At 32.7% G+C, this 10,732-nt stretch overlaps 1 pseudogene; it reads right to left on the reverse strand.

Moving 5' to 3' along the window:
• Window positions 1–615: 615 nt before the first annotated feature.
• LOC145099075 (bifunctional aspartokinase/homoserine dehydrogenase, chloroplastic-like) lies at window positions 616–4,470 on the reverse strand (annotated as a pseudogene).
• Window positions 4,471–10,732: the final 6,262 nt, after the last annotated feature.

Here is a 10,732-nt window from a genome sequence, read left to right on the forward strand (position 1 = left end):
AACTAAATAATTACTTCACTTTGGATTTCAATTTTGAAAATTAAAATATCAATTATTTCCGTAAAAATCACAAAAATCTCAAGCAAATGGACTATTTCATTTCAACCTATAATTACCTTACTAAAGAGAAAAGTTTGAACCCTTGATGTCAATATCTGATCCTTGTTGAATGGAGTCCTTTCCACGGGTAAACTTACTATTTATCACAGTTTTTGCATGGTAACTGTCATGAAGCGAATAGAGTATTAGAAAGATAACAATTGTAAAAAGGAAAAAGGACCTGCAAGTGTAGAAGGATGCTTTGATTTCATTGGTATCACCCATCCTTTTGTAATTCACCTTTCAAAACTCTAAAATAAAATAGAAGAATAAACATTAGTTAGTTTGACTCAAAATCGACACCAAAGTTTTTTTATTATTATTATTTGGCATAGAATAAAATGTGGTTATGGATTATACATTGACGAGCTTTCCCACATTAGTAAAATCAATAGATACATCATAGATACTAACTATTATCTAGTCACATAATCAGTATCAGTATGTCTTCTATATGCAATGACCAAGAATGGAATAAACAGTGTAAAAATTAAACAAACTAATAGAACATCATTAAAACCCAAATAACACAATGGAAGGTTGTAAGCCTTTAAATACACTTTTACCACCATTATTGTTTGGATCTACAGCAAGCCTAGCATCATTATCAGCCAAGCAAGCAACCTTTTCCTGAAATTCCTTCAATGCGTATAATCTTGTCCCCTGTTTGAATTAAATCTCGTAAAGTATGCATAATTGGAAGACCAGCTCCAATAGTGGCTTCATAAAAGTAATGAGTAAATGATTGCCTTTGAAGAGCTCTCATCTTCAAATACTACAATTAATGGAATGGAATGGAATGAGTGATTACATTCCATTATTGGAATAGAATTTTAATATTGTTACCTTATCAAGTGGTAATGACATGAATTCCTTCTCGCAACCAGTCATGGTAGTGATCTGCTACAATAGTACTTGTTGTACAATCTACTATTACTGTATTAGGAATAAAGTGATTCCCATGAACATGTTGAACAAACTTTTCCAAATCAGCTTTTTCCCCTTTCTCCTTATGAACTTCTTTCCATGTAGAAAGGTCGACACCCTTACATCATCAAAATCAAAAAATTAAAAACTAATATAATGATCAATGAAATTTTCAACAAATGAAACTTACGTGTAACTCAGCAGCATTTTCTTTGATCCAAGGATTCCCATGACACGTAAATATGTGTTGGATTTTCCTTCAGCACTGCTGCCTGAAAAAGATGCAAGTTATAAATGTTTAGATTCATAAGCAATTAATAAGAAATGATATGAAATATAAAATATACATGTTCTCTAAGTTGATTAAGTAAAGTGGCACCAATAAGCCCAGGCCCAATAATACCCACAACTATTGAAGCTTTTGAAACATAGAATCTTGAATGAACTGCTCTTAAGGCTCTTACACAATCTTCATTTTCTACAACTATAGTGATGTTGTACTCAGAGCACCCTTGTGTTATAGCTCTCACATTAATATTAGCCTGAATTTCAACATTTAATAAATAAATAGAGCACCCTTGTGTTATAGCTCTCACATTAATATTAGCCTGAATTTCAACATTTAATAAATAAATATCATGTTATATTATAATGTATATGTATGACTTAAATTAAAAAAGGTGTTACCTTTGCAAGTGCATTGAATAGAGTTGCACTGACATCTAGAGTACTTGCCATTTTCTAGCCAACTGCTGCAAGAATGCTACAGTTTGGAATCACTGCCACCTGTCACAAAAATGTAACTAACATTTATTATGTAAAAAGTTGGTGAAAATTGTAGGTGAAAGTTTTTATAAAAAAGGTCAAGAAAAAAGTCAACACCTGAGAAAGACGTCCATCACTTAAAGCTTGACGAAATCTGGCCTCTTATGCCTTTGTAGCTGCTTTCACTTCCTTCTCAGGGACAGCAAAGCAGATAGAATGTTCACTGCTAGCCAAAAATAAAACAATAATTAAAAATAATTAAAAAATAAAATAGTAATTTGATGGGTTTGGTTTGGAATTTTGGATTCCATTCCATGGTGTTTTTGGTTTCCATATGGACCGAATTCAATTCCTTCAGATTCCATGTTTGATGAATTTCATTATTCCTAGGGATGGGAGGAAGGGATTCTATTCATTCATATTTTTCATTAAAAAAAGACAAAAACACCCTTTTTATACTTATATAAAAGTAGAGTGAGATAAATACCTGAGAAATCATAATGACATTAGCTCCAACATCTTTTACAACACCAAAAATGGCACTTGTTGTACCCGGAACCAAAAATGGCAGGTGCGGAGAGGTTGAAGATGTTTCTTATAACAATGGGAATGTCATATCTCATCAGTGGAATTATAGTTCTTGGATGTAGAACATTTGCCCCAAAATATGACAGCATCATCCAAGTTATAAACAAAATTAAGGGGCAGTTTTGTCCTTTTTTCTCATTAAGTCATGTATGGAAAAACTGACTGAATGAATAATGATAGGTAAATAATTGGTGTCTTAATACAATAAACCATATTATTTGCTTAACTCATTTCATTAAGCTCATTAAGTTAAAAAGAAACAACATCTAAGAAGACCTAAAAAGGGTATGATTATAATTTATAAAACAGAAAGAGAAGAATAAGATTACCATTTCCCATGCCTCTTGATAAGACAAGTTATTCAAGATCACAACCTCACTAACTACAAAAGATTTTGTTTGTTCTTGAGAAAGATTTCAATTTTCAACATATGTTATTAATCTGAATAAAAAAGTAAAAATATTTTGACCTTTTCTAGGGTCTGCACCATAGACACCATCAACATCTGTCCAATCGGTGGTCTATTATATATATATATATATATATATATATATATATATATATATATATATATATATATATATATAGTAGTCTACTACAAGACATATGGGATGTAAGACATTAATCAAAAGGTACTAGTCTTACAATCAAAGTGATCATCAAGAAACAAACTAGTCTACTATAAAAAGTTATTATGCACAAAAAAAAAACAAGGATCAACAACAATCAATGTGACATATGAACGACTTACAATAGCAAGAACTTGAACAACAAGAACAGCCAATGCAACAACAACAATAACTTTAACAACTAATGCAGCAACTTAGTCATTGGATTCGAATTTCTTTGATTATTTCGCAAACGCTTTCTTCTTGAATTTGCACTAGTTATTGAAGAATCTCCTTTTGATGTCTTTACTCATAGTAATGGATATAAGGAAGAATGAGTGATAATTAACTAAATTACATGATGAAGCTTATTTCAATGAATTCAAGAAAGACAACTTATTGCATAATAGAAACATAAGTTGAATCTAGCAAGAAATAATTCCCAACTATGAAAGACATTGCATAAGAAATAAGAAAGTCTTTGAGATAATAGATATATACCTTTGATTAATGTTCAATAAAAAAGATAACATAATTTTATCATATCAGATTGTGCTTTTAGGTCCATGATTATAAGTAATTCAAGTGAAAAAGGCAACAAGGATTGAGTAAAGGTAACCAGTAATAACGAATTGAAGAGGAAACATTATAGTAACCATAAACTACAATCCAAACTACGAACATATTCAAATCACAATCACTTTGATTTTGATTTGACTTCTATGATAACTAGAAGGAGAAAGAAGTGAACTGATATGGATTAGGGAATGGAGAAAGTTTCACCTAGTAAAAATCAAATTACCTTTTCAGCTATCCTGCACAGATTTAAGAGTCAGAACACAAACAACAATGAAAAATATCCAAAACCTTTGACCCTCAAACTATATCGATCTTCACAAAGACAAATAGAAAGGTTTGTTATAAGTAAGGTCAGCTTTAATGAACAAGGTTAATCAAGAATTCAAGATAGAAGATGAAGCTAACCTTACATTGTGTGTTATCTAGTTTAGCATCACCGCATCTTGTAAAATATGATGAACGCCAGTCAAAATCAAGATTGAATGTGAGCTCACTCGAGGAAAATCTGATTTGAGAAGACCATAACAATACATAAACAAGAGATTCGATTAGAATTGAAACATGAGACATTAATTTAAAGCAGGAGATCAATAATAAATAATTACGTGTAGGATGTAGCCTTCAATGTCAAATAAATTGAGAAGATAGTCTGATTCACCTGTCATTCAATGAAATGATTCAAACACAAGCCCTAATTTTAAAAGACGATAGCTATACTAAAAAAAGAGATTCAACTAGAATCCAAGCATGAAGTATTAATTTGAACCAGGAGATGAATAAATAAATCAAGACCTTTAGCCTTCAATTCAACTGGACAAAATATGTAGCCAATGGGGAAAATTGGCGACATGAGGAGGTGGTGGCGAAGGGATATGTACAAGTGGCGAGCAGTTTCATCCAACATTGTTGTAATCATTGTCTAAGGAGGAAAAGTAGACGTCTAGACTGAAGGGCAAATATTTTCAAGTAAATAGAAATAAGGTATTAAGCACTCGGAATGGGAAGTATAAAGCTAACAGTCGATGTGGGGAGAAAGAAGATGATGGCGTCAAGAAGCAAGATTAGGGCAAAGAAGGATACGAAGGGAAGGAGAAGACACGGAGTTTTAAATTTTAGGGGTTTTCTTTCCCTCTAAACACTACGCGAGAAAATGCTTTGTTACAATGGTTGATTTTAACCTAGATACAGTAAGAAATTAGAACACGTCAAAGAATTAGAGGGTCGATTTTTTTCATTGCCAAAAACCTAAGTGTTATGAGAGAGATTATGAGAGGTGAAAGATTAGTTTGTTTTTAGGGTAATGAATAAGGTTGTGGTTTGTTGGTGGCGGCAGGGGAGAAGAAGATAGCTCCGACGAAGGTCAAAAATATGGAGCAAGGAAGAAGGAAAGGGTACGAAGACGTCATCGTGAATGGCCAGTGGCTGTGTAGAGAGAGAGAGAGAGAGAGAGAGAGAGAGAGAGAGGAGGGAGAGAATGGCTCTATGCGATTTTACGAGAGATAAGGCGATCCAAAGGAGAGGGTGCAGAAGCGGGGTATTCAATATTTTGGAATTTTAGAATTTTAGAGGATCCATCTTTAAAAACGTGTGTTTAGTTAGAAAAAAATATAAAGCGACATTTGTAGATGACACACACTTAAAATAAGCGCCCTCCGTGTTTTTAATTTTGTTTTGTTAGACACTAATTTTAGGGCATGCACAAATGTGTGTCCTTTATCCTTCAAATTTTGGAAAACTGACATTAATTTTTAGGGCACGCACAGATGCGCGTCCTCTATCAGTGTGTGTGTCATTATTTGCATGTCGTAAAAGACTGTTTTTCTAGTAGTGTCTTCAAACCAGATTCTCCGTACCGCAAGCAGTTAAAAGATGTTATAATAACACTCTATATATTATATTTTATTATATATATATATATATATATATATATATATATATATATATAGTTTAAAATTTCATAATAACGATAATAAATTTAAACCTAAGCTATACTTAAAGTAGGGTAACCATAACTCACTTACCGGGAGGTTTGGCTAGAAACCAGGCTATGCGGGGGCAGAACTTCCGAGCCGAAAAGCTCTCTTTGTTGGAGCCTTCTGGCGCTTCGAGGCTTTCCTCTACCACCTAGAAGTTACTAAGGCTTTGGGAGGGTTTTAGATAAAGGTTAGAGAGAGAGAGAGAGAGAGAGAATGGTTATGGTGTGAAGAATAAAGGAGACCCTCACACCCTTTTTATAGGCGTCAGTCCTTGGTTACACTGGGCGTACAAGGTGACGTTGCATGTAGTAGGGCCAAGTGTTGCATTTCTGATGGAGCAGTGTGGTTGCTCCAGAGCCAAGCGTTGCGAGACCGCGGGGCGTACAGGTTATGTACGTGGGGCGTACACCTATACCCTCGCAACACGCATCCCGATTTCTATATTCCGTAACTTTCGCATATGAGCTCTGTTTTCGACGTTCTTTATATACACACGTAGGAGGAGATGTATTCTACAAATTTCGTTTAGACTTCGTTGGCTAATTTTGACTTTATTTTTAAAGTTATATTTTAACAGATCTGGACATGTAAAGTCCGTTAAAAATTCATAACTCTATCATCTGATGTCCGTTTCCATCTGTCTTTTTATCATTGAGCTCCTATTAACGAGATATTCGATTCTCGTTTAGTTTTGTTGTCTAAAAATGTGTTGATCTAAAATTCGAATTCCGGGCTGCATACTGCTATGTCAAATCTTAGAAAAACCATAACTTCCTCATACGAAGTCAGATTTTGACGTTCTTTTTATGCACGCTCTCGGTTTAACATATACTACGACTTTTGTTTAGATCACTAAGGCTAAAAAGTATTTTATCCTAAACTCACTTTTTACATCACACAACATCATGCCGGTTTTGTCGCGAAACTTCTACAGGTCATAACTTCTTCGTTATAACTCGGATTTTGGCGTTCTTTATATCTCTGAAATCCTTGTCACGGCCAGTACAAATTTTTTATAGATATTGAGTTTATCTATTATTTTATTTTTGACACTTATTTTCATTCTTAATTTATTATATCTTATAAATAAGTATAATGGACATAAAATCACATAATTTCACATAATATTCAAGCAATTCCTCTTTATTACTTCAAATTAGGTTACGGTTGTTGACCATAACTATTACATCATCATACTAATGCTTAGCCTAGAAACATGGGTGTTACACATCCTATCTCTTTATAGTCCCTATTAGTGTGCCAATTAACCACACACGCTCCACTAACGATATATAAAGCATGATGTGCGTTTTTATGGATTAACATACTTTTCACATTTTCCCTAAAGTAACTAGATTTGGGATTTAAAGGGTTCTGATACTTTTAATAGCATTATAATTTTAATGAGATTTAATGTCCTATCAAATCCGTTCGGCTAACGACCCTCCACCATACAAAAGAGCGGTGGGAAAGAATGAATAACCAATGACGGTCATTTTATAAGCCGCTTCCTTAAACTCCCATTATAGTATGACTTCGTGAATGAGGCGTACTAGCGATTTGACTGACTTAGTCTTATACATATAGGAATAACTAAGTTTTTAATTTTACATATAGCATAAGGTGTATTTTAAACTTTTCAAAATACTAGGGTTTATATTTTAAATTTCGAAATTAATATTCAATTAACAAATTTAAAATAAATTAATAATGATTTAAATATTAACAATTAAAAAAATTAAATCAATTAAGGATTATCTAATTAAATTAATCAAATAATTTAATCCTAAGGAAGGTTAAGGTTTCAAAACCCTAGCCCTAAATTTCGAAATCCTAGGGGTGGAGGCTAGGGTTTCTAAAACCCTAGCCCTTGTTGAAATTATGACATTTTAGGGTTTAATTTCAGTAAACCCTAATTTGTTCAAAATCAACAATTATAAACAAACCAAATGCTCTAATATCATTGATGCGATTTAGATAAACAAACAAAAATAAAACCCTTAAGTTTGCATGCAACCTAAATAAGATCTATGTTTTAGGATATTACATACCTTTTAGTTGTTATAGCAAACAACTATAAATTCCCTTTGAAGATCTCTTGGAAGCAAGCACCACAAGTATCGTGCCTCTAGTGGAATCACACCCAAGCTAGCAAGAGAGAGGAGCGGGAAGAGACAACTTTCATCCAAGGCTTGTATAGGGAAAGGATCGGATGAAAACTTGGTGCCAAAGCTAGGGATTAAGGGATAGCCCTAGATTCCTTTGCTTGGAGACCAAGTAGCCCAATCCCCTTATCCAAGGGGCCTTGGACGAAATCTCTTAAGCTTGCCCTAGAGATTTTCGTCCACCTCATTCCATGAGGTTCTAGAGCCTTCCTCAACTATTAATAAATAACCAAATAGTCCCTATACTTTTAATTACTCCAATTAATCCTAAAATTAATTTCAATTAATTTTTGATTAATTATTAATTAAATAATATGATTTCTAATTAATATAAATATATTTCATAACACATTAATAAAACGTTTATTTAATTTATTATTCACATAATAAATAAATCTCTCTCTCTCTAAAATCATCATGTCCAATTGCTAGGTTTGAGGACAACCCAAAAGGATTGTGCTACTATCAATTCAAGTATATACTAATTTTAGTTATGAGCTTAGACACATAATCCAACAACTTCTAGCAAGGGAAATGTTAAAATTGTTTCTGATAAAGAAGTGGATCCTTCTGGTGATGAAGCAATGAAAAAGGAACAAGCAAAAAGAGATAGAGAGCTTGATGAGTTGAATGCTCTTATAATCAAACATGATCAACATAATGTTGAAATGAGAGACAAAGAGGCAACTGAAGTTACAAAAAGAGCATTATGGCATGACTGGATTGTTGATAGAATGCAAGATGATGTAATTAAAAAGGTGAATACCTTTTGGCTTGAACAAAATACTTCCTTTTCGACGAGTAATGATCATGACATCCAATTAGAATTTTCGATGACTACAAATACATTCTTATTTTGGTGGTTTGAGAATATTGTAAAAGTTCCAATGAGCAATCCTTATGTTAATAAGAAGTTGTTAAAGTTTTATGCATCACAATCAAAGCCTCGATATGATGTCTGGACCTTGAAGAGAATATATGGTTTAAAGGTTGGAAAGCCATTTAAAGCTGATGAGTTTACAAACATTGCTTTCAAGGCTCACAAATGAGTTAATCACAAGTTGTTTCATTTCACACTTGTTGATCTTCCTCTTATGATGTAACAATTGGTAAAAATAGGAACGATCGTACGATGTTATGTTTTGATTATTAAGCAATATGAGTATTTCATCAAGAATGGTTGAAGGAATTTAACCTCTTTTATTTAAATAAGTTACTGTGAAATATAAAACAAGTAGCTGTTGATAAATTTCGTTATGATGTATGGCTATGAACCATCACCGGTTTGTGAAATTAGCATATAACATCATTTGAACGCAACAAACTTAATTTTTGTATCAACATGTATCTAGTTGATAATTAAGTTAGGTTCTATGTAAAACATGTGCTTAATAGTTGTGTAGGATCTAAATTCGACAAATATACGAACCAAAGTGACAAAACGTGTTTAACGATATGGTTAACCGGTTAAATGTCACGAAATTATACATTGGTCAATAAATTTTATATTTAAATAAATTAAAATATAAAATGAATTATTATAAGGTATAATTAGAATGTATTTAAGTGTTTTTGAATAAAAAGAATAAAACGTAAACATTAAAGTTCAAATACACAAAAACTACATTGTTATTTTATACTAAGCATACATGTATGTATTTGTATATATGTATTATTATCTAGTGAATGACTAGTTATGGGTCATTACCTAAAGTGATTTCATGTAAGGAATATGATTTCTAAATCAATTAAGATAAGAGAATTGGTGGAGATAAGTGCCAACTAAACTAATAAGTGCTTAATCACTTAAGACATTTTACTAAGAATGCTTCTTAATCCCTCTTCTAATTTTCAAGATTAAGACCTTCCCTCTCCTTACCTAGAACTCCTAACTAACTAAATAACTAGTAGTTAGTTAGTTAACTAACTCTATCTCTAAGCAACCACCCAAGCAAGTGGCTAGACAAGATCACATCACTTAAACTCACATCCCATCACAAGCTAGTCTAGGTTTTGTCCCCTTATCCTCTTCCACTCTTTCCTCCTTCATATCCACGAAATTTACTCTTCATTTTACCCTCATTTGACCAGCCAATACTCCATGGAATTACTCTCAACCTTCATCTCATTTTCAAGAACAAGAACTTCCTTCCAAAGCCATCAAAACCATGAACAAAAGGGTTGTTGTCCCTTTTGTGTTTCAGCCACCATTTCACCCATCTACACCTTCATTTTTGCTTGATATTTTTACCACAAAATACCCCTGGAAGTTACTTGTTATGATACTCAAAATTATTGATTCAAAACAGTGAGTAAACTACCCTTTTTCTTGCTCTTTTGCTGTGAAATTTTCGTGACAGCAACATAGCCAAAAGAGTGGCTGTTTTGGAGCATCAAACCAACAACCAAAAGTTCATCTTCAACCTTCCATTCTTCAAGTATTCACATAAGGTGAGTTCATACCCCCTACATTTTCATGTTTCATTCAAGTTTTAAGGGGGGGAATACAAGTTAGAACACTAAACATAACTTAAATTTATATGACAGCTTTCTATAGAAAAGTTGAGTCCTGTTCACGGACTGTTTTGACCATCTTAAACTTAATATCATTCAAAACTGTACAATATGCAAATAGTTCAAGTTTATACATTTCTAATGACTACTTGCACGCGTTCATACGATTTTTCTACAATTTATGGCGATTTTTATAAAACTGCCTGTCATTTCAGAAGTGATTTCGGACCAGTCTGTGAAGATGTTCATTTTCACACTAGTTTGAGACCACTAAAAATCATAATAAAAATTGGGAACAAAGTAGACTCATTTTATAAACTCTCAGTGGTGACGGATTCAGTTTTTGAGTTACGATGATTTTTCTATGAGTTTTCTAAAAACAGGGACAGTAAAGGGTAAAACTGTCAAAAGTGGTTTATAGATTTATTAACACCTTCTAACATTTTTGAGCAATGTTTATACATTAAGGAAGTTAAAACACAATCATTTAAATATGTTTAATTACCATTTT

This window comes from Lactuca serriola, chromosome 4 (genome assembly GCF_051521515.1).
Source record: "Lactuca serriola cultivar US96UC23 chromosome 4, Lser_US96UC23_V15, whole genome shotgun sequence".
Classification (NCBI taxonomy): Eukaryota; Viridiplantae; Streptophyta; class Magnoliopsida; order Asterales; family Asteraceae; genus Lactuca; species Lactuca serriola.